We start from the raw sequence: 25,972 nt of genomic DNA on the forward strand, positions 1-25,972 counted from the left end.
GATAAGATTAGTTATATGCCATGGAATTGTATTCAATGGATTCCAATTAGTTTTACTCATTTGGAAGAAGCCAAATAAAATTGAATCTGACAAAACCGGGTAAACTATCTCAAAAATACAATGTTATAATATAAAAAGCCAGTTTCTCTTTGCCATTCAAAAACACAGCAAGAAAGCAGCCATCTTCAAGCCAGGAAAAGGGCCTCAGCAGGACCCGACTGTGTTGGCATCCTCATCTCATCTCAGCCTCCAGAACTCAGAGAAATAAATGTCTCTCGGTTAAGCCAAAAAAACACAACACAAAAAAATATACCCACAAAAATGTACCATCACCACCAACAACAACCCAATAGCTGTAACATATCAGTAGAGCAAAACAGAGCATGTGGTTATTCTATTAGTAGAAATAGTACCTTATATAATTCAATCAAAAGTTAATACTACTATGATAAATTAGGGTTTTTTATTACAATCAAAGATAATACTAGGCAGAATGATCATAAATGGTATAAAATGAAAGTAGAATTATTCCCTTAAAGTCAGGGACAAGATAAGCTATATAGCTTTAATTGCTATGTTTTAAAACTTGTTTGTAAAGTTTTAGCAGTGACAGTAAGATGATAAACAAAACAATTAATAATAATTAAGAAGACAGATCTTTCATTGTTTACTGAAGATATTATTCAGGAAATACAAACTCTTTAAGAATATCTAAATTCATGAAAAATACATATTACCTAAATATATTAAGAAGCCCAAATATAAAAACAAGGATAAATAACTTATTATCAAAACAAATCTTTAGTGAATAAGTTTAAAAGTATAATAAAGAAGATGTAATGTACTTGAGTGTTTATTGCAGCATAATTCACAATTGCAAAGACGCAACCATTAATTCAAGTGCCCCTCAATTCACGAGTGGATTGATAAAATGTGATACATGCAACCATGGAGTACTACTCAGATAGTAAAAAAATAAATTAATATAATACCGTTTTCAATAATGTGGATGGAACTGGAGACCATTCTCCTAAGTAAAGTATTTCAAGAATGGAAAAACAAACAGCACATGTACCCTGCTTCCCCGAAAATAAGACATCCTCCGAAAATAAGACCTACTTACAGGAAAGATAAGACGTCCCCTGAAAATAAGACCTAGCTCATCTTTGGGAGCACACCTTAAAATAAGACACTGTCTTATTTTCGGGGAAACAGGGTACTCACTATTAAATTGTAACTAACCAATGAACACACACACGTGCACAGGGGGGAGTAGAGATCAGTAGAATCAACCAGGCCAAAGAGGGTAGGAGGGGAGGGGAAAAAAACAAGCTACAGTGCACTATGAACACTATTTGGGTGACGAACACACTTATAGCCAGAACTCAAGCACTACAAAAATGATCCATGTAACCTAAAACATTTGTACCCCCTTAATATTTTGCAATAAAAAAATAAAGAAAAAAATTGACTACGCAAGTTGGAATTTATACATTCACCATAGTAGTGTGAGATTTAACAATTCTATAATTAATTGGAAGTTGAATCAAACAAAATGTTAGAAAATATATCAAAGACTTAAAAAAGCACTATTAAAATGTTTGTTAAGCTAGTATATACATAGGCGTGTGTGTGTATATATATACCATTTTACTAAATAGTTCAAGAATATACTTTCTCTTCACACATACTTGAACTAGTTATAAAAATTAATTATGGGGTGGGTCATAGATGAAGCCTCAACAAAATTAAAGGACTGGTATTATTTAAAATGTGTTACTTGATCACTTTGCAACTATGTTGGAAATCAACACAAATATTATAAAACCATAATAAGGTTGGAAATGAAAAACTCTTCTCTACGTAATTGATGGGTCAAGGAAAAAACTCTAAGGAGTGTTAGGCAATATTTGTCACCAAAGAATTTAAAAAATATACCATATATCAAAACTACTGGGATGTGGTCAAAGTGGTATTTATAGGAAACTTTTAGCCTTAAATGCTTTTAAAAAATATAAAGAGCAAGCAAATAAATTAGAAGGGGTGTGCGTGGGGGGGGTGGGTGGGTGTGGGTATGTGCGTGTGTGCATGTTGTGTGTTTGTAATGTAGAAAATGTGTCATGGAAACTACACTAAGAAGTAGGTAACAAAATAAACCTAAACAGAAGGAGATGGAATGGAGTATTGGTAAATACAAAAATTAATACATTTTTTTGAAAAATGTAATGAGAACCAGCAAGAAGAATATTTGGTCTCTTGAAAAGACAAAAATTAGACTAGGCTCTGGAAAGAACTATTGGGCAATGGCGTAGAGGTGCAGGTATAATAAACAAGATACTGGAAAAGGGGGAACAAAACTGGAACTTCAAAGGAGAGTAAAGATGACAGATTATTAGAAAAAATTTAGGAATTGTAGAAATAATTTTAAACACTTGTGTATTTTGAAAGCAAGTTATTAAATTACTAGAGCTAACTCAACAATATTTTTAAAAGCCTAAATAGTCTCATAACCATTAGAGAATACAGGACTCAATTTTTAAACAAATCTTTCGTTTTTACCTAATTAATGTTAAAAATACAAAGGAATAAAAGAATCATAAAATGGTACTATTACCCACATAGAAGACGGACATATCTGATAAATAACGAATATATTTTGCATTTGTTTTGTATATAGTATTCCTAAATAAGAAACATAACTTAAAATTATAATACAACTATAAATATACACATGCTTTGAAAAAAATCTCATAAAAGATGTACAAGAACTTTATTGAGGATACATGAGAAACATTTTTTAAAGAAGCTGAAGAAGACTGGGATAAACTAAAAGAACAGGTTGGTTGAAAATGCCATAGTAAGCCAAGTGCAGTGCCTCACATCTGTAATCCTAGAACTTGGGAGGCCGAGGCGGGTGGATTACCTGAGTTCACAGGTTCGAAACCAGCCTGAGCCAGAGCAAGACCTCATCTCTAAAAATAGCCAGATGTTGTGGCAGGCTCCTGTAGTCCCAGCTACTTGGGAGGCTGAGGCAAGAGAATCGCTTAAGCCCAAGAGTTTGAGGTTGCTGTGAGCTGTGACACCACAGCACTCTACCATGGGTGACAAAGTGATACTCTGTCTCAAAAAAAAAAAAATGCCATAGCAGAATCAGTTCTCTTAGTTGATCTACAGATTAGAAAAATAACATTTAGGCTTGCCTTCTGCCACCACCCCCCCATCACCGCTTCCCTTTGTAAGTCTCTCAGTAAGCAGAGAAGATGAGATAATTTTTGAAACAGTGGTCTGCCATCTCTGGCTGCTGACCCTTGAATAAACCACCTTTCCTTCCCTAACAAATAAAAAAAATTAAAATGCTTTTTAAAAATAACTTGGCATTTCAATACCTTGGAAATCATATTTTCATATCTATTAATTTTACTTGGAGTAATTAAGATGAGCATAATGATACACATACCTGTAAGCCCGTCACAGTATTAGTTATAAAAGTTAAGAGACAACTGACCTCTAAAAATAAGGAAGGGGGTATACACTTGACCCTTGAAAGATAAAGGTTTGAGCTGTTCAGCTCCACTTATATGTGAATATTTTTCTTGTTTATTATTATTTATTATTATTTTTTTTGCAGTTTTGGCCAGGCTCAGGCTTAAACCCACCAACCCTGGTATATGGGGCCGACGCCCTACTCCTTGAGCCACAGGCACTGCCCTACGTGAATATTTTTCAAAAGAAGTTATACAGCAGGTACCTTCCTCCTCTTGTCCCTCCACCTTTTCTGCCTCTGCCACCCTTGGGGCAGTGAGACCCACGCCTTGTCTTCACCATACTCAGTGTGAAGACGAGGAAGATAAAGACCTTTCTGATAATCCACTTCCACTTACTGGATAGTAAACATATTTTTTCTTTCTTATGATTTTCTTAAAAACACTTTCTTTTCTCTAGCTTACTTTATTGTAAGAATGCAGTCTATTATATATAACATATAAAATATGTATTAATCTACTCTCGATATTATGTTATCGGTAAGGCTTCTGGGAAGCAGTAGGCTATTAGTAATTAAGGTTTTGTTAAACCAAAGTCATGTGCAAATTTTTAACTACATAGGGAGTTGGCAACCTTAACCTCCATGTTGTTGAAGGGTCAATTGTGTATCTTGAAAAACCACATGCCCATTAAATAATGCGGTGAAAAATATCTAATGACCTGCAAAATGATACTGACGTGGTTTAAATGTGAAAGCTAATAAAAGCAAAATACACCCAATCTTAATTTTCTAAAATTCAAATACGTCTGTATATGGATAGAAAGCAAATTTGAAGAAAAGTATTAAAATAGGTTAATTTTTCTCTAAGGATTAAGAGTAGTGTAAAAGGAAAAGTTCACTTTCTCTATTTTCTAAACATATTTATTCTAATAATGTTTATTCAAACGGATTCCTCTTAAAGAAAGGATATTAATTCCATTTTTGATAACGTTAAATAAATGTTCCTCTCAGTTGTCAACTTGCTTCAGCTTACATGTAAACCAGGATTTGAACTGACATTTGTCTGAATACTAGTAAATATATTCTTTGCCACTATATACCCATAGTTTCTCTACCACTCAGAGTCACTTTGTTTGCTTTTCATCTTCGTCAGCTACTCTGCCACTGCAAATCAAACTCAAGAACACTGCAGTGGAGAAGAAACGCAATGATCATGGGGAATTCTTCTGGAGAAAAGGTCCTGTCCTACTTGCTTCATGGAGAAAAGGGAATTTTAGAATACAAGGTAGGAGGCAAGATTCTGTCCCTCTTGGCTTAGATTATTTTCCCAATCAGCCTTCCCATAGTCACAATCTCCCACCCTCACCTCCAATTCCATATCAGCATAATATCAGATTTCTACCACCTAACTCTTAGAACTCTAAAAGAAGAAGTTAAAAGAGTGGGAAGAAAAACTGAATTATTAACATTTTAGTTCCATCTAATTTAGGATTTCCACTTGAACAAAATCATAACTGCCTAGAGTTATTGAACAGTTCTACTTTCTAAGTAATTTTTATGTTGACTCAAAATCCATCTCCCCATGTCTTTCCATTCTTAGCCTTACACCTATCCCTGAGAGTACATAAGACGTGGCTAAATCTCATTTTCAGAAGTGAGAAATTTGCATTCAATGCATGTATCATCAGTCTTGGGCTTTCCCTCTTTCAAACTGAGAGGATTGTATTCCTTTGTAAGATCGTTGTAGACTATCATGTCCTGTATTGCAACTGGGTAAAAGACTTTAATTTGGATTTCTGAGAGAACTGTGTTATCCTTGCTATTTACTTCTCTCTTACATTCTGAAAAGAGATTAAGCTGGAAAGGACCATCACTTGGGGGCAAGTACCAGTTACTGAGGTGTGCACTCTGGTTCAAATACAAGTGCAGGCAGTGAACGTTGAGTAAACTCATGGGTTATCCATTTGCGCACTCATTCCTGAGCAGAGAAAACAATCATATAGGGAAAAATTATACTTGAGAACTAAAGCTCTTATCTGAAGTACTAGAAATTTTATTTACAGTGTGACCCTTGACACATCACTATCTTTCTGTTTCTGTAGGGCTTTTCTAGTTACGTGACAGAAAATCCAGCTCAAAATAGTTTAAGCTGAAAAGGGAGCATGTTGGCTATTAAACCAAATATTTTAATATTATTGAGTCATATATGGCTGTATCCAAAGAATTCAAATAATATCACTGGACTCCAGTCTGCCTGTCATCTCATCTTTCCCCTCTCTTGGCATCATACGGATACAATAGTAAGGTGACTGATGTCCTCTCCCAATTCACATTAACTCTCTCAGCCATCCCAAGGGAAGGGAAGTTTTATTTTATTATAAATTCTAACAGAAGTTCCAGAAATTAGACTCCTTTATACTCAAAAAAGAGATTTATGGCTATTCTACAAAGGAGCCAGATGGAAAGGGTGCTGCCTTAAACATGTTATGGAGAATGTTCTTGAAAGCTAGCACATTCCGATACTGGACAGTAAAAGACTCTCCCTATAGGGCCTCCATTTTCTCTTCTGTAAATTAAAGGAGTTTGATTAGGTGATTTTAAGTCTTGGCCTCTGTGAGTCTGTAACCCTCTTCTCTTACAAATATTTGTTTCTGGTGGGTTTCATTTCTAGCTCAGGCCCTCTCCCACAGCTAAGACCCTAAAAACTGAGCCACAAAGGTTGGAACCCATCCTCCATCACCTTGAAGGCCTGCTGGAAAAGCCAAAACTGAGTTTTTAATTTTTTTATTTTTTCACACTTGGATAAACTCTTAACCTTTAGCAGAGAGAGGGGTATTTATTTTCCTGGTCAGGAAGCTGAACTCTGGTAACACAAGACTCCTGGTCCCCAGGGAACCGCTGTGCACAGCACGCCTAAATTGTGGCTTGGGGTTGCAGAAACCCAAGTGGGGACGTCTGTTGTCAGCAAAGACCAGGAAATCTCTGATGGTCTACTACATTCCTCTGCTCAAGACCAATCCCTCCTCCCCACTAAAGACCATGAAAGTAGCTCACGGAAATTGCCTGACTCTGCCTGCCAACATTCCAAATACTTCAGAGGAAACGTGACCACTCTGTGTGCCTAACTCTGCTTTGAGAGGTCATGGGCAAATATGAACTATAAAAGTCCTGGCATTAGAGCTGGTCTGCTACCTCTGTCCAGAATACCCAGTTCAGCTGATATTTGGCCAGGGGAACTAACCTGCAAAGATTTCATTTCCTTGGCTTTATAATTCAGTTCAGATGCTTAGGGTGTAAGAAGTATGGGAAGGGGCGACGGGATGTTATATGTAGGGTACACATGGTGCCATTGTTAATAGAGTCTCTTTTTATTCTCAAAAGTGCCCTAGCTTGGAAAATGAATAATAAGGTCATCTTAGATATAAAGGGCTTTCCCGATGTGGCATAGATAATCAACTTCATACTGTAAATTCAAATCACCTAATTTCTCTACAGTATTCTTTTCCTTGAGTCATCAGCCCTTCTCATGAAAGCCTTACTTAACTTCAGCCCTCCTTTAAAGAGCTTAGTTCTCTCTACAAGACACAAGACACACTCTTGTACCTTCTTTCCTAAGGGGAAGAGCTTTCTTGGGTTATTTCTTTAGCTCCTAAGAATCATTAGTTCTGCTAAAATGAAACATTGAAAATGTGGCCCTTGCTAACAATTTCCCTACTCCAATTGAACTTGATTTTTATCTTTTACTGAGAATGTGATTGCTGGTTGGCAAGGAAAAATAAGTTGATGCCTTTGTTAGAGACAAGGAGAAAATCTAGACCTTGGTTTTAGGATATGACTTTGACAAAATGTAATTCTATTGTTTCATATATACATGCGCACACACACACACACACACACACACACATACTCCCCTTAATCTGTTTTCTCTTAGCAACTGTGTACATAGTTGTTGCCAGAGACAAATAACCCATTAATCTTTTTTAAGAAAATTAGCCAGTAATTTCAAACTAATTAGCTAGATCTGGGTTGATTCAAGAAAGCTATTTGTTGGATCTTGAGGAGAACTTGTAGAAGCAAAGTTGGTAGCAAGGAAGCCAGGATTGACAGGTGGAAGATTCCACTCTCTACACGGCTGCTACACAGAATTCTTTCCAGAGCTGCCACTGCCCCCTAGGAGCAGAACAAAGTTACCAGATTTACGGAGGGCTGTCAAATGCTTTGTCCTCATTATGCCTTCTGGCATGATGGTTTTGAGAAGAGAGCTGGGATGAGTTCCCAATATCCCTGCAAAGGAGGAAAGAAAATGAAACTTCATCCTAAGACAAAGGGATTTGAGTAGCAAATATGTATTTTTCACCCATTCACATTAAGAAGATCAGAAAACCGAGTCTCAGAAGACAGGCTACAATCCAAGACCTCCCTCCCAGGTAGTGAGTGTCAGAACCGGAAGATCACAACCCTGATCTTTGACAGCCCATACCCCCTGGGAGTGTCCTTCATAGAGTTTGTGGTGACTCCAGTTCCCAGGCCCAAAGATGTTCTAGAGTGGTAAGGAAATTCAGTAGAGTGTAACAGATTCTGAATTCAGAGTCAGCTTTTTTGTTTATCAATGATAGGGCTTTGGGAAAATCATGCCAATTCTCTGAGCTTCAGTTTATTCATTTCTGTCTATTTGATGGAAATTATTCCTCCCAATTAAAGTTTGGGTGAAATCAAGATGACAATAAACACTTCCTGTGCTTACCATGTGCCAGGTACTGTTCTGTGTGCTTTCCGTGACACCTCGGGTAATCTTCACAATGTGTCTATAAGGTAGCTGCTCCTACCATCATCAGTTAATGAAAAAGAAAAATGAGACACAAAGAGGTTAAGTTCAGCAGCTAATTAGTAACAAATAGAGGTTCGAACTTAGCTGGTCTGATTTTGGAGTCTGCTTTTTAATTTTTTTCCTGCCTTTCCTAACTAGCACACAAGCATTCAGCATTAAGAAATGCTCCTGATTTTTTCATTCAATATATATAAATACAGGACAGAAAAATATGTGATTGTGAATGATAAGTATCTATCCTCAACTTGAATTCAAGATGAGGCAACTCTGTGGGTGAGCCATCCCCACTTCCTGTCACCTGTGTTAGCAGGGATGGACTGGGGATCTTCCTCATGGAGGTCTACCATGGAGTTGGGCAGAGCAGCAGTGAACCAAAGAAAGTGCAAACTCATCAAATCTCATAGACCCATTGTCAAGTGTGCTGGAAGCACTAAGACTGGGGTAAGGTTTATGTCAGGCTTGCAAACAATGGGGGCTCAAATGACATTGTTAGATAAAATGGAATTTACATGGCCGTCTCCAAGGGGAGCTTGGTTCTGAGAGTACTCTCTTTAAATCGCTATTCAGGAAAAAAAGTCCCCTTTTCTCTGGACGCTTTCAGGAGAGGGGATAAGAAATACCTCCCATTGGGGGAGAGGTCTGCTGCTACTGACCCCGTCTCTAAACTTCACCGTGAAAGTTTTGTAAATTGTCACAGTACCTATGAATAATCGACCACAAATGAAGAGGGAAGGGCATGGGCTCTTTTTTGGAAGGGTCTCGTTCCTCTACATTGTACCCTGTGAGATGGTTTCTAGTCCCTCCTGGTAGACGCATCATATTGTAAGTCCAGCCTGTGTTACAGGGAAACAAAATCCATGTGAAACCTCCCAGACATCCTGACGTTAAGCACAGTCCCTCGTGAGCATTCCCTCTGTGTGGAGATGGATGTACTGTGAATCATCTGGTAGGATCCTCACGATGACCCTGAAAATCCAGGCTGGGTTATTATCTCCATCCTGCAGAGGAGAAAATTTGAATGTCAGGATAGTTCAGTAAATGATTTCTGGTGACACCCAGTATAAATAGTGCATCTGGGTTGTGAGTTTAGTTCAATCCCAAAACGTGCCTTCTTCTTTAGATGAGGTACTTCCTAAGGTCAAGCATTATTGTTTTCATGTTCTTTTATCTAAATGTGAATGTCTTTGTTATAAGACAAGTCAGAGATCATTAATTTATCGCCACCCTTCTTGACATGTTTGATTCAGAAGAATCTCTTAAGTTCTTGTTGTGAGGTATAAAGGATGAAAGGAATGGGGGGAAAGGTAAAGATCAGTAAAGAAACATAGAATTGTCATTGCCTTCTGAATTTTGCCTGAGCTGGCTCTGCTAAAGCCTGTACCCATTATTAAGGAATCAGAAAGCTGGAGAGTATTTAACCACTACAATGAAGGTGGGGGATTTCAAGGGTTAAAGTCTGTATTTACCAGTTAAGGTAACTACTAGCCACTTAAATTTGGGTTATTTTGTTGCCATTGTTCTGCATCTAATAAATGCAGAATACACATTTATTTGAAGTACAAATAGAACATTTACCAAAATGGACCAGCTGCTGGGCTGTAAAGAAAGCCTCAGTAAATTGCACAGTATTGAAATCGCATCAGTATGTTCTCTCACTAGGGGAATTAAGTTACAAATCAATTAAAGAAAATAAATAAAAATTCCAAAATGCTTAGAAAGTGGAAATTTTATAAAAATTTGGGTATAATTTACACGCAATAAAATGTACCCTTTTCAGTATGCATTTTGCCGGTGTTGACAGAGGCCTGTGAGCATATCACGTGCTACCTCCGTAATCAAGATCAGAACAGTTTCATCACCTCCAGAGTTCCCCCATGCCTCTTTATAGGCAACTTTCCCCTTGGTGTTAGCCCCTGGCACCACTGGCCTGATTTCTGTGCTTATAATTTTGCATTTTAAGCCTGTCTTCTTTAAGTCTAGTGTGATGTGTTTGAGGTTCATCCACATTACTGAGTGTACCAGTCATCCATTCCATTTTAATGCTGAATAGTATTCCGTTTTACTGACATGCCAGAGTTTGTTTATCCATTCATGGGTCAAAGGGCATTTGGTTTATTTTCAGAATTTGGCAATTATAAATAAAGTCTATGTAAATATGTGCGTCTGCTGGTTCTAAGTGCATTTTGACCAAATAAGAAACAAATTGTTCCAATGTTGATATGCTATTTTGTACTCTCAGCAGCAGAGCGCGAGTGTTCCCTTTGCCCCACATCTAGGCATACTATTGTTAGTTTTTTAAGTCTTTCTAATAAGTATGTAGTTTTACGTGGTATGATCCTTGTTTTAATTTGCACTTGCTAATTACTAATAATCTTTTCATGTTCTTTTTGTAATTGGTATGCCTTCATTTGTGAAGTGTTTGTTAGACCGCTTTGTCCATTTTTAAATTGGACTCTTAAATTATTAAGTATTGAGAGTCATTTACTTAGAATGAATATAAGTTCTTTATGAAATATGTATCTTTCCAAATATTTTCTTCCAGATCGTACCCTGTTATCTCATGTGGTTAACTAAAATAAGCAAAAACTTTAAATATCATGAAGCCTATTTTTCTGATTTTTAAAAAATGTTTTACTTTCGTGATTTTTGTGTTCTATCTCAGAAATCACTGACCAACGCAAGTTTATAGGGCTTTTCTTTTTTTTTAGTTTTATTATCTCACAAAATTATAGTCCACTCTCTCCTTTCCTTCCTTCCTGCAATTGTTGCCAGCCATTTTATTTTTATACACACTATGAACAGCCAATACGTTGATATCCCTTTTTGCTTCAGCAAGTTAACTCTCCTTTTTTGTGTAAATCCAGATCTCCGTCTAGTGTAATGCTTCTTCCCTCTGAAGAACTTCTTAGTAATTCTTTCAGTGTAGTTTTGCTGATATAGATTCTCTTGATTTTTGTTTATCTGAAAAAAATTATGTATTTCTCCTTCATCACTGAATTTTTTGAGTGGGGGATCTGAGTGTCATAGACGAGGTTGACAGTGTTTTATGTTTGTTCAGGTTTTGTTTCCAGCACTTTAAAGCTGTCACTTGATTACCATCTTGTCTGCATAGTTTCTAATGGCGTCTGCTTTAATTCTTATATCCATTCCTCTATGTATTTTTTCTCTTTTTTCTGTCTTGTAAAAATGGCACTTTATTATTATTTTTTTATTAATTCTTTTGTACATAGATCATAAATACATTTATGCCAATTTCAGTGTGTTGATTATTTGTACAAATTGGAGTTCTTACATCATACTAATCAATATAGCTTTCACCTCATTTACCCAATTATAACATTAGGGCATTTATGTTCTACACATGATAGAACCATCTTGTACTTGCAATGTGCTCCATAGTTGTGGTCCCCCTACTATCCCTCCCACCCCCTCCCCATCCTTCACCCTCCCCTTCCCTCCTTCATCATAGCCTAAAGTTGTGTTTCATTTTTCATATGAAAGTGTGAGTGATTATAAATTTGGTTTCACAGTAGTACTGAGTACATTGGATACTTTTTTTTCCATTCCTGAGATACTTTACTAAGAAGAATATTTTCCAGCTCCATCCATGTAAACATAAAAGAGGTAAAGTCTCCATTTTTTTTTTACTGCTGCATAGTATTCCATGGTGTACATATACCACAATTGATTAATCCATTCATGGGACGATGGGCACTTGGGCTTCTTCCATGACTTGGCAATTATGAATTGTGCTGCAATGAACAATTTGGTGCAAATATCTTTATTGTCAAATGATTTTTTTGGTCCTTTGGATATACACCTAGAAGAGGAATTGCAGGATCAAATGGCAGGTCTACATTTAGATCCCTGAGAGTTCTCCAAACTTCCTTCCAAAAGGAACGTACTAGCTTGCATTCCCACCAGCAGTGCAGAAGTGTTCCCTTTTCTCCACATCACGCCAACATATGTTGTTTTGGGATTTTGTGATGTGGGCTAGTCTTACTGGAGTTAGATGGTATCTCAGAGTGGTTTTGGTTTGCTTTTCTCTGATGATTAAAGATGATGAGCATTTTTTCATGTGTCTGTAGGCCGTGTGCCTGTCTTCTTCAGAGAAGCTTCTGTTCATTGTCTCTTTCCCACAGTGAAATGGGATCACTTGTTTTTTGCTTATTAATAAGTTTGAGTTCTCTGTGGATTCTAGTTATTAGACCTTTGTCGGTAGTATAACTTGCAAAAATCCTCTCCCATTCTTTTCAATATTTTATCTTTATATTTGATTTTTAAAATGTGCGATATGATGGTTTAAGGGTGCATGTGGGGTGTGTGTGTGTGTGAACCCAGGTGCACAATTCATGTTATTTTTCTTTCCTTATATGTATTGAAGTCCACTGACCACTGACTGATCAGTGTCTTCTATGAGTGCAAGTATATCAGTTATGTGTATGTTACTTAGATATTCTCCCATAGTTTTTGGACAACCTGCTCCTTTTATTTCTTGCTCTCATTTCTTCTTGTGTTTCGATTTAGATAAGCTGTTCAAAAGCCATTTTGATGTCCATGATCATTTGCATCTAATTTAATTTTTATAATTTTTTCTGACCTATCTTCAAGTTCACTGAGTTTTTCCTTAGCTGTGTCATGTGTTTAATGAGCTTACTAAAAATATTCTTCCTATCTGCTCCCATATTTGTAATTTCATCATTTATTTGATTCTTTTTTTCATAGCATCTATCTCTATCCTGAAATTTCTCATGTGTTCATGTTTGTTGTCCATTTTTTGCAGTAGAACATTTGCTATAATGATGATATGCATTTTATATTCCTAGTCATTCCATTGGGTGATATTTTAATGGTTCTCCTGATTGTCTGTGGAATGGATATCCTAAGTTAAGTATACAGGCATTTTATAGATGCAGACACTGAAGTTCAAGAAGGCTGGATCAATAGCTCAGAATCACACTGCTGAGAACTGATGTCAAGCATGTTTCAGTCTGCTCATCTTCTGTCCACCATGCTGTGTTGCCCTACAATATGGACACAATGAATGGCTTCTGGGCAGATGATTAAATGACCTGGAACTCTCAAGTGCACAATCTGCCCAAAGATTTCCAGTAGAGATGCCTCAGGGACCCAAATCTTTGAACAGAGCTGAGTGGAAAGGCAATAGGAGATTATGGCTATGTCCTGATGGTGCAGAACTGTTATAAAACTAGACAAAGAAGGCTGGCTGCAGGGGCTCATGCCTGTAGTCTTAGCACTCTTAGAGGCCGAGGCATGTGGATTTCCTGTGCTTGCAGGTTTGAGACCAGCCTGAACAAGAGTAAAAATAGCCGAGTGCTGTGGCTGGTGCCTATACTCCCAGCTACTTGGGAGGCTGAGGCAAGAGGATCACTTGAACCCTAGAGTTTGAGGTTGCTGTGAGCTGTGATGTCATGGCACTCTACCGAGGGTGACAAGGTGAGACTCTGTCTCAAAATAAATAAATAAATAAATAACAACAAAAACAAAAACAAAAACACTAGACAAGAGGCAAGCACATAATAGGTGAAAGTCCCTGAGTCCAAGTGAAAGGTATAGCCATCTTCACTTACATGTTGTGCTTGCTCACTTGACCCAGCTGGCACAGGACATGGAACAACCAGAGGATTTGGCCTCCATGGAGGCATTTTACAGAAGCCATTCTGTCCCCTGTGTCACCCTAGCTCTTCACTGGGAAAGTGCTATTTGTTTTTTCACTGAATAATCCTTTGTAGCATACAAAATAAGCCCTGTGATTTGTCTCTTTCCTTATTAAAACAAACAAAAATTGCCACCCCGTTCTATCCCACAGCCAGGGCTACACTGGCTGTGAGCCAACTTTATGGCTCTGCAAATCCAGGCATCAGAATGAGCTGGGATGAGGCCTGCGGGCTTTGGGGCTTTCACCAGCTCCAAAGGCACAGCTGTCTGCAGATTCCTCATGGATAAAGGAATCTGGGGAGGGGCTGGCACACAGAGTCAAAGTTTGTGTGAATGCCTTCTGCTCGCTCAAGCAAAGCCTTTCTCATGAGGTCTCATGGGCCTGGATCAGGTGTTGAATCAGACACATCACCTGCTAGAGTGAAGATGAGAAGAAAGGTTAGCCTCACAGGTGTCTGTATAACACATGAACTGCCCCCACCAGAAAAAATCTGTCTCTTCCCTGCAGCCTCTGGGGCTGTGCCTTTGTGGCCTGAATACCAGCAGGGTGCAGCCACAAGCCTCAGACTTGCTTCTTTCGCTTGGAAGATGCTCTTCAAAGAGGGCTTCTGATGTCAGAGGTCTCAAACAAGTCTGCATAAAATCTTCCAGCCCTTGACCTAATAAATATTATTCCTGAGGAAATAATTCAAAAGAAGAATACATATGCAAAGGTGTTACTTGTATCAACCGAGGTTTCTAACATTGGGGTGATGGCATACCTCTTTAATGGACTGTCATGCAGCGACTAATGTAATTCTGACCCATATTTAAAACTCTTGAAAAAAGAGAAACCAGAAGGAGTGAAAATATCACAGTTATGACAGATGAGAATTTCCCAGAGATAAAAAGGTTACAAGCATTCATATTGAAAGGGTATAGTAAGAGTCTAGAGTAATAGAAAAAGAAGAGGCAAAGCTAGGTATATTACTGTAAATTTCAAGAATTCAGAATAAAGAGGAAATCTAAAAACTTTCCAAGGTCCAAAATAGTTTCCTACAAAAGTTGGTTGGTGCACCCAACTCACCCAACTCCACAGTACAGAAGTGGACACTCCCAGTTCTCACCTTATAACCTTTATAATAAACCAGTAAATGTAAGTACAGTGTTTCCCTGAGTTTTTTTTTTTTTTCACTATTCTAGCAAATCATTGTATCTCAGGAGGGAGTATGGGAAACCCTGGTTTATAGCCAATTGTTCAGACATTCAGGTGACAATAATCAGAGACTTGCAACTGGTGTCTGATTGGGGGCAGTCTCGTGGGACTAAACCGGAGCAGTGTACACCGATTCTGAGAAATTAAGTGTCAAAATTGATCTGAACCATAGAACACCACATTGGGGGCTGAAGAGTTGGGAAATCAGTTGTTGGTATGGAAAACACCTACACATTTTGAGTCCAAATATTGTAAATAAAAACAGTTAAGAACTATATGATACATAGAGATATTATATTAGGTGTGTACATATACAAAGAAATTCCAAAATATGACATTAAAGTACAAAATAAAAAAGGGGAGAGGGAAGGGAGGGGAGAAGGGAGGATGGGTGGAGGGAGTGTACTTGGTGGGACCACACCTACAGTGCATCTTACAAGGGTACATGTGAAACTTACTAAATGTAGAATATGAATGTCTTAACACAATAGCTAAGAAAATGCCAGGAAGGCTATGTTAACCAGTTGGATGAAAATATTTTAAATTGTATAAAAAACGAGTGCATGGTGTCCCATGATTGCATTAATGTACACAGCTATGATTTAATTTAAAAAAGAGTAAATTATTAAATGAATACCTAATATCGTATGATAGTGCTTTATAGTATGTTTCATACAATGAGAGCTCAGAGTGCAAAACTAAGAGTCTCTAAGGACCACCAACATCTCAGAGAACTCTCACAAATTCCACAGCTCCAAGCCCCTAAATAAGTGTCCCCAACCAAACTATGAATCAAATGTAAGGATTTATATAATGCAGACATTTTTAGGTGTGACCAGATTTAGAAATGTTAAGTTAATTTTAAGTTGCTGTTGGGATTTGAATAACAAGAATTAATCACACTTTCCAGCTTTCTTTGAAGTTTGTTGTCAATTAAGAAATAGACACAGAAGTCGAATTATCTGTTTTACAATTATATTTATTGCTAATTCTACTGAACTGAACCTATGGCCAACTGGGTCCCTATAGAACTATATGATACATAGAGATATTATATTAGGTGTGTATATATACAAAGAAATTCAGAGTGCAAAGGTAAACTCTAGATGATTTCCAAGTAGAGCATAAGATCAATCACCTGAGGTATATGGAGGGCAGTCAGTCTTGCCAGGATCACTGCCCTGTCTTGATAGGGTAAAGAAAGGGGCTCTAGCTGGACCTTAAAGGAAGACTCTGTTCCCAGCCCAGATGTGCTTAATATTTGGAATAGGTCCAGAATTCCAGAGGCTAGTGCAGGCTGACTTGAAACAGAAATCCCAGCAGGGGCTAAACCACAGGTGTTCTTTCTCCATTATTCACAATTAAAGTAAGACCATTGTCACTGGAAGTAGCGTAATAAACAAAGACAAGACAGGTCAGCAGAGTTTCTGCCATCTCGGTTTTCTCTTTTTTTCCCAGTGTGATGGGGCTCCCAGTATGGTCTCCAGACCACAGCAGCATCAGCAGCATCTGGAAACTTGGCACAAATGCAAGATCTGCGATCCTTGCCAAATCAGAAAATCCAGAGGGGGCCCAAGCAAGCTCTGTTTCCATAAGCCTTGCAGGTAGTTGAGATGCAGTCATGTTGGAGAACCTCTGTCCTATAGCATGTCATGGAAATGTACTTCCTCTTCTGGAAATTTGAGACTAAAGGAAGTTCCTCTTACCCAATAGCTCCTTAATATTATATGCTTGAAATTAAAATTATAAACTGAGCAAGAAGATGCTATAGGGTCAATTGAAGGGTAGCCCCAACTCAGGACAGGAGCGTCTGGAAGTCCCACAATAGCAGTGTGCCTATATATAGCGAGCAGTCTGGCTAGAATGGAGTGAAGGGATAGTGGACTCCAGAATGGAGCCTTTGATACAAGAGTTACTGCAAGTGAGAAAAGTCTATGGGGCTATAATAAAGCACTAAGGAAGGAAGGAGGGAGGGAAGGAAGAGGATGAAAAGAAAGAAGGAAGAGCTAGGTGGGGTGGCTCACTCCTGTAAACCAAGCCCTAAGGGAGGCCAACGCAGAAGAATCCCACACCAGCCTGAGCAAGAGTGAGACCTCATCTCTACTAAAAATAGAAAAAAATCAACCTGGTGTTATGTTGAGTACCTGCAGTCCCAGCTACTAGGGAGGCTGAGGCTGGGGGATTGCCTGAATCCAGGAGTTTGAGGTTGTTGATGCCAGGGCACACTCTAGCCTGGGCCAACAGAGTGAAACTCTATCTACAAAAGGAAAAAGGAAGGAAGGGAGGAAGGAAAGAAGGAAGGAAGGAAGGAAGGAAGGAAGGAAGGAAGGAAGGAAGGAAGGAAGGAAGGAAGGAAGGAAGGAAGGAAGGAAGGAAGGAAGGAAGGAAGGAAGGAAGGAAGGAAGGAAGGAAGGAAGGAGAAAGAAAAGAAAAATAAGAAAGGAAAAGAAAAGAGGGAGACTTCATGGCAGGAAAAAATAGAAGAAATAATAGATAAATCAGAATTTCCAAGAAAAATAACATATTTTATAAGGATAAATATGAATCAAAATCAAATATGGCATGGGTCTGAGCAATTAGGGTTGCATTAACCAAAGAAGGTTTCCTCTGCAGTGCCATCACGGTGGTGACATTGGAACATTAGGGGTCATAATAGTTGTCTCACCAGTATCATAATTATAATGTAAATATGGGGGGGGGTGAGTTGTTTGTTTTCTGACTTTTAGAATAAAAACACAGACAATGTACAGAAAACTAAAGTGTGGTTACAGAAAATAAAAAACAATGTAGTCAAGCTGGCCCTGTACAAGTAGGGTACAACCAAAAAATGGTTTGAAGGTGAGAGGTGGGAGGTAGGAGAATCCAACAGCCTAAGAAGAGTGAGAAAGCTCATTTCCTCATCATTCCAAATGGTAAGCAATTGTCAATGCCTGTGCAACAGGAAATAGTTTTAGGTGGGTTTTTCAATATTATAAAAGTTGCCAGTGTGTGTGGGGGAGGGGGGACTCCATTAGAAGGAATGGAACAAGAAACAGGAAGCAGCACACTGCCACAATGCATGCAAACTTAACGTTATTCAGGTCAATAAGCTGAATATCAAGGCTTTTTATAACCTGCACAGATTGATATATGTCACGGAGCAAAGACCTAAGTTGCTTTTCCATGGAAATTATATGTAGCAGTGAATTAACTATAAAGGCTAACTCATTTCTTTGTGAATTATCTGTGATGTTGTGCGATGTCAATGATATTTCAATGTGAATTTCCAGAAGTTCTTCCAGATTCTGAAGCCCAGAAGGTTGTGCCTTGAGTTCATGTATTCTTTAAACCCAAATGATCTGTATCAAAGATCCATGGAACAGTCCAGATGCATGGTCCAGTCCCCCAACTTTTCAATGATGTCTTTTGTTTGCTAATGTAAAAAAGAAGTTATCCTCCAAACCATCCCTAGACTAATTCCAACTAATTTATTTTGTAAAGCCTTTAAATTGCCTGTGTATTTAAAATATTTCAAAGGGAAGTTCAGAAAGGAGATTCACTAAAATTTGTTGGAGGATAGAACCATAGGAACCATTAGCCAGCCACAAGAAGGCCTTAGCTTTTTAACTTTAATGAGCTCTTAGCTGATAAAAGTGGCCTCCTGATCCAAGCCCATGGAAGGCTGGTTTATTCACATATCGAAGGTGCATTTTTCTAAACTCATCCCAAAGTAGTTTTATCTGCATTGCCTGTTTTCCAATATTGGCTATGGACATTTTTTTGTCATGTTCCCTTTCTTATCAGTATTCATAATCTGATAACATCACATAAAACTCTAACCTCATCCACAAAAATTATTCTTTGAATCCTTTACACTGAATTCACTCTACCATCTTCCTTCTTTTCCTTGGGACTGGAAGTCTCAGAGTAATGAAAATAAGTCTTAAGATCTAGGATTCAATTCCCTATTCACTAGCTAAGAAATCTTGGGCAAAATTCCTTTTGTTTGTAAGGTTTTTTTCTTTTCAGAATACAAATGTCTACATACCATAACTAAGAAAATGCCATGAAGGCTACGTTGAACAGTTTGATGAGAATATTTCAGATTGTATATGAAACCAGCATATTGTACCCCTTGATTGCACTAATGTACACAGCTATGATTTAACAATATAAATAAATAAATAAATAAATAAATTTTTGGTATAATTTCAAGCTTAACCAGATTCACCCTTTTAATATTTTATGTCATTGCTTTTATTACCTTTCTAGAGATTTGTTTGAGTTTTTAATTAGATAATAAAAATGAAAATGGTAAGGGAACAGGGTCCCAAAACTTGGGTCTAGTCTGAAGGATAAGTGGGTTCTTGGCTTCCCTCAGGAAAGAATTCAAGAACCAGCCAACACTGAAAAGCAAAAAGTGAGTTTACTGAAAGAAACAGATGAGAGGCTGGTACGTAGGCAGAACAGCAGCTCTCAGAGCAACACAGAGGAACCCTTTTGTGCTTTCAGGGTCTTCTTTTATGTCTTCTACTTCATTTTATGTTAAGCAGAGGGAGGATTATTTATAAGATTTCTGGGAAAGGGGTGGGGTGTTCTTGGAACCTAAGAAGAGTTCCCTCCTCTTTTTAAACCACAAAGGATAACTTCAAAAAGTTGCTATGGCATTTGTAAACTGTCCCGATGCTGGTAGAAGTTCCTTTTATGATGCTAATACACTGTACATGGAGTATAATGAGCACTGAGGATAACCTGAGGTCATTTTTTCTGGCCATTTTGGTTCTAGCTAGTTTTGGCCAGCTTCTCTACAGCCTCTTATTATATCAGACACCTTAGTTCAGGTCTTATGACTGAATTGAGCAGGGCCTGTGGGTTCACTATCTCAAAAATACCATGCCAACTTTAAAGCCCTGAGCCAATTCAGGGATGAAAGATGGAGTCACACAAAGGGTAGTTTAAGGGAAATAGTACAATAAAGGCAGTGAAAACCTAAAGAGAGAGTCATATCATCTCATGGCCATGACTGTGTTACTGAAGCATCTGTAGGATTCCTGTCCCTGACCCCCAGGGAAAGTAAGGATGACAAATACGTCTGAGTCTGTACTGTTTCAGGCACATTAGCTGTCAGGGGAAATAGTTACTTTCTGCTGTCGAAGTTGAGATGATGGAATAAAAGTCTGGGGCTGCTAATGACATGACTAGCACTTGTCCCTGCAATGAAGGGAGAGTGAAGACTCCAAAGTAGTTTACTGTGCAAAAAATAGAAAGTACATGTGACCTGGGGGGGACTGGAATAGGGTGGGAGTTGAAGGATAAACAGAAAGGAAACTACTAAAAATTATTGAGTTATATACACTTAAAACATACCAGCCCCCTGTTGAGTCTGAGCGGTTGCTGCAGCAGCTCCCATGCTGAGGAGCATGCCAGGAATCTGCAGGAGCCGAGTGCAATCAGAAATCCAGGAGCGGATTAGTGGGATGTTTCTGGCTTAGAATATCTCTTGAAGACAGTGAGTCTGGGGAGATAAGACTTCAGGCATCTCTGGCTGGTGATCTGCCTATAATCATCCATTTGAGGATACAGGGAGTCAGCAAAGGACTTCTGGACCCCAAGAGGAGGACAAAAACAGTGGAAAACTGGCAAGTGGTTGTGTGTGTTCAATTGACCTAATCCCGCCAGCAGCTGTAAGTACAAGCAGCAGTGAGACTGCAAACCAGAAAGGCCTTACCTGTGAAATGTTTCAGTGTTTTTGGACTTGGCACTCAGTTGAATTGCCTTGGGGAGAGCTTGAGCAAGAGTGCGGAGAACTTTGGGCATTGCCTAGGGCCCCAGACTGAGCCGCTGAGCCAGACAGAGCAGGGAGCCATTGTGAGAGAACTGCCCTGGCAAGCTCCACCCTCAGGGTCACAGAACAAGGATAGGGTGGGAGCTAGTAACCTAGTGACTGAGCAGCCTAAAGGCAGGGACTGAGCTGCCTTACAGCCTTAACCCTCAGGGGCAGAGCGAGACTGGTTTTGGCACACTGGAGCCTCGGGCTATTGCCCTGTGTAGAGTGCCTTGGAGTCACAGCTCATAGCAACCTCAAACTCCTGGGCTTGGCACCACCCTGACCTCCATAAGAGCTACGCCACAACCTCTGACCCATGAACCATGCTCACCGGGCCTCTGTATGCACTGACCAGAACTGCGGGAGCTGCACAACCCTGTGTCCTCCCTCCTGTACCCTCCCTGCCTCCACCTGGCCCACTCGTTTGGCCAGGGACTCTGGTAGTTGCATGCCCTCCGGAGCCCTCCCTGCCTCTGCACAGACCCCTTCTCCTGGCCAGAGACTGCTGGAGCCTTGAGCTCTCTGTGCCAAACTCCCAGAACCATGTGCACCACCTTCCTCCCTGTTGGTGAATCCAGGTGTGTCACAGGTCAGAGCTGCTTCCACAACCAGTACTCCCTGATGGGGCAGCCCCAGAGAAACTACACAGGGTCACTCCCTACAAAGATCCAGCAACAACAGAATGATCCCACTGGGGTCTAATCTTGGAGAGACACCTCCCCAACTCTGAGGACGGCCAGAGGCAATGGTGAAAAACAATCATGAGGTGAAATCAACAAAAAAATTCTGCCAATATGAATAATCAGAGTAGATCAACTCCCCCAAGGATCAATGGGGCAGACACAGCACAAGATCCCAAGCACAACCTGCAAATATCTTCTCCCATTCTGAGGGCTGTTTGCTTGCTTTACTTACTGTATTCTTGGCTGTGCAGAAACTTTTTAGTTTGATCAGGTACCAGTAGTGTATTTTTGAAGCTGCTTCAATTGCCCAGGGGGGTCCTCCTCATAAAATACTCACCCAGACTGATTTCTTCAAGGGTTTTCCCTGTACTCTCTTCTAGTATTTTTATAGTTTCATGTCTTAAGTTTAAATCATTAATCCAGTGAGAGTCTATCTTAGTTAATGGTGAAAGGTGTGGGTCAAGTTTCAGTCTTCTACAGGTTGCCAACCAGTTCACCCATCGCTATTTGTTAAATAGGGAATCTTTTCCCCACTAAATGTTTTTAATTGGCTTGTCAAAGATCAAATAACAGTAAGTAGCTGGGTTCATCTCTTGGTTCTCTATTCTGTTCCAGACATCTAATTCTCTGTTTTTGTGCCAGTACCATGCTGTTTTGATTACTATTGATTTATAGTACAGTCTGAGGTCTGGTAGCATGATTCCTCCTGCTGTGTTTTTATTTCTGAATAATGTCTTGACTATTCAAGGTTTTTTCTGATTTAATATAAAATGAAGTATTATTTTTTCAAGATCTTTAAAGTATGACAGTGGGGCTTTAATAGGGTTCCAGAATCCACAGAGAACTCAAACGTATAAGCAAGAAAAGAACAAGTGATCCCTTCACAGGCAGGGCAAGGGACTTGAAGAGAAACTTCTCTGAAGAAGACAGGCTCATGGCCTACAGACATATGAAAAAGTACTCATCATCTTTAGTCATCAGAGAAATGCAAATCAAAACTACCTTGAGATACCATCTGACTCCAGTAAGATTAGCCCATATCACAAAATCCCAAGACCAGAGATGTTGGCGTGGATGTGGAGAAAAGGGAACACTTCTACACTGCTTGTGGGAATACAAATTAATACATTCCTTTTGGAAAGATGTTTGGAGAACACTTAGAAATCTAAAAATAGATCTGCAATTCAATCCCATAATTCCTCTACTAGGTATATACCCGAAGACCCAAAATCACATTATAACAAAGATATTTGTACCAGAATGTTTATTGCAGCCCAATTCACAATTGCTAAGTCATGGAAAAAGCCCAGGTGCCCATCGATCCATGAATGTATCAATAAATTGTGGTATATGTACACAATGGAATATTACACAGCTTTAAAGAAAGATGGAGACTTTACCTCTTTCATGTTTACATGGATGGAGTTGGAACATATTATTCTTAGTAAAGTATCTCAAGAATGGAAGAAAAGATATCCAATGTACTCAGCCGTACTATAAAACTAAATTATGGCTTTCATAGGAAAGCTATTACCCAGTTATAATCTAAGAATATGGGGAAGGGGGAGAGGGAATGAAGGAAGGGGGCAGGTTGGGCAGAGGGAGGGTGATTGGTGGGATTACACCTGCAGTGCATCTTACAAGGGTATATGTGAAACTTAGTGAATGCAGAATATGATTGTCTTAACACAATAACTAAGAAAATGCCAGGAATGTTATGTTAACCAGTGTGATGAAAATGTGTCGAACTGTCTATAAAACTAGTGCATGGTGCCCCATGATCGCATTAATGTACATAGCTATAATCTAATACTAATAAAAAAAAATTAAAAGATAGAATGACATCTCCAGTAAAAAAAAAGAAAAAAGAAAAAAAACCCATGCACAAACAAATAGCTGAGATGTCAGAAATCAAATTCAGAATCTGGGTAGCAAATAAGATCAAATTAGAATTCCAAGCAGTAACCCAAAAGATATCTCAAGATTTCAATGAATTCAAAGACCAAATGACCAAAGATTTTCACACATTGAGATAAGAAGTTGCAGCCCTCAAAGATCTGAGAAACACAGTACAATCCCTCAGTAACAGAATGGAGCAAGCAGAAGAAAGGATTTCTGACATTGAAGACAAAGCTTTCGAAGGCTCCCAAACTCTCAAAGAGGAAGAGAAATGGAGGGCAAAAACAGAGCACTCTCTCAGAGAGCTCTGGGATAATTTGAAGAAAATCAATATTTGTCTTATAGGGATCCCCGAAAGTGACGAAGTGGCTTCACAAGGCACAAAGTCTCTTCTCCATGAGATTATGAAGGAGAACTTTCCAGACACACCAAGAGATTCTGAAATTCAAATAGCAGACAGTTTCAGAACACCAGCACAACTCAACCCAAATAAGACATCCCCCAGACACATCATAATCAATTTCACTAAAATTAATATGAAGGAGAAAATTCTGAAAGCAGCCAGACGAAAGAAAACAATCACCAACAAGGGCAAGAATATTAGAATAACTGCAGATCTCTCTGCTGAAAACTTTCAAGCTAGAAGAGGATGGTCATCGACTTTTAATCTCCTAAAACAAAATAACTTTCAACCCAGGATCCTGTACCCAGCAAAACTGAGTTTCCTTTATGACGGAAAAATTAAATACTTCAATGACATTCACATGTTGAAGAAATTTGCTATAACTAAACCAGCTCTCCAGGATATTCTCAGACCTATCCTTCTTAAAGACCAGTGTAATCCACCACCACAAAAGTAAACCCACCCAGAAAATTTTGATAAAATTCCAACTTCCACAGTCGCAAAAGGATAAAAAATGTCCACCAGACTCTCAAAAGGCTTGTCAATATTCTCAATTAATGTGAATGTTTTAAATTGTCATCTAAAGAGACACAGGTTGGCTGACTGGATACAAATACTCAAGCCAGATATCTGCTGCATACAAGAATCACATCTTACATTAAAAGAAAAATATAAACTCAAGGCAAAAGGATGGTCATCCATATTCCAGGCAAATGGAAAGCAAAAAAAAAAAAAAAAAGCAGGTATTGCAATCCCGTTTGCAGACGCAATAGGCTTTAAACCAACCGAAATAAGGAAGGATAAGGAAAGACTTCATATCTGTTAAAGGTAATACTCAATATGATGAGATTTCAATTATTAATACTTATGCACCCAACCAAAACACACCTCAATTTATAAGAGAAACTCTAACACATGAGCAACTTGATTTCCTCCAGTTCCATAGTATTCAGAGATTTTAAAACCCCTTTAGCAGTGCTGGATAGATCCTCCAAAAAGAATCTAAGCAAAGACATTTTAGATTTAAACTTAAGCATTCAATACCTGGACTTAAGAGACATCTACAGAACATTTCATCCCAACAAAACTGAATACACATTCTTCTCATCAGCCCACGGAACATACTCCAAAATTGACCACATCCCGGGCCACAAATCTAACCTCAGCAAATTTAAAAAAATAGAAATTATTCCTTGCATCTTGTCAGAACATCATGTAATAAAAGTTGAACTCAATAACAACAGGAACCTAAATACCCCATACAAAAACATGGAAGCTAAACAACCTTATGTTGAAGGATAGATGGGTTATAGATGAGATTAAGAAGGAAATCACCAAATTTTTGGAACAAAACAACAATAAAGATACAAATTACCAGAACCTCTGGGATACTGCAAAGGCAGTCCTAAGAGGGAAATTTATAGCACTGCAAGCCTTCCTCAAGAAAACAGAAAGAGAAGAAGTTAATAACTTAATGGAACATCTCAATCAACTTGAGAAGAAAGAACACTCCAACCCCAAACCTAGCAGAAGAAAAGAAATAACCAAAATCTGAGCAGAATTAAATGAAATTGCAAACAAAAGAACTATACAACAGATCAATAAATCCAAAAGTTGGTTTTTTGAAAAGATCAATAAAATAGATAAACCTTTGGCCAACCTAACCAGGAAAAAAGAGTAAAATCTCTAATTTCATCAATCAGAAATGGTAACAATGAAATAACAACAGACCTCTCAGAAATTCAAAAAAATCTTTAATGAATACTACAAGAAACTCTACTCTCAGAAATATGAAAATCTGAAAGAAATCGACCAATACCTGGAAGTACGCCACCTACCAAGACTTAGCCAGAACGAAGTGGAAATGTTGAACAGGCCTATATCAAGTTCTGAAATAGCATCAACTATACAAAATCTCCCTAAAAAGAAAAGCCCAGGACCAGATGGCTTTACATCAGAATTCTACCAAACCTTTAAAGAAGAACTAGTACCTAT

Source organism: Nycticebus coucang, chromosome 21, assembly GCF_027406575.1.
Source record: "Nycticebus coucang isolate mNycCou1 chromosome 21, mNycCou1.pri, whole genome shotgun sequence".
In the NCBI taxonomy this organism is placed as follows: domain Eukaryota; kingdom Metazoa; phylum Chordata; class Mammalia; order Primates; family Lorisidae; genus Nycticebus; species Nycticebus coucang.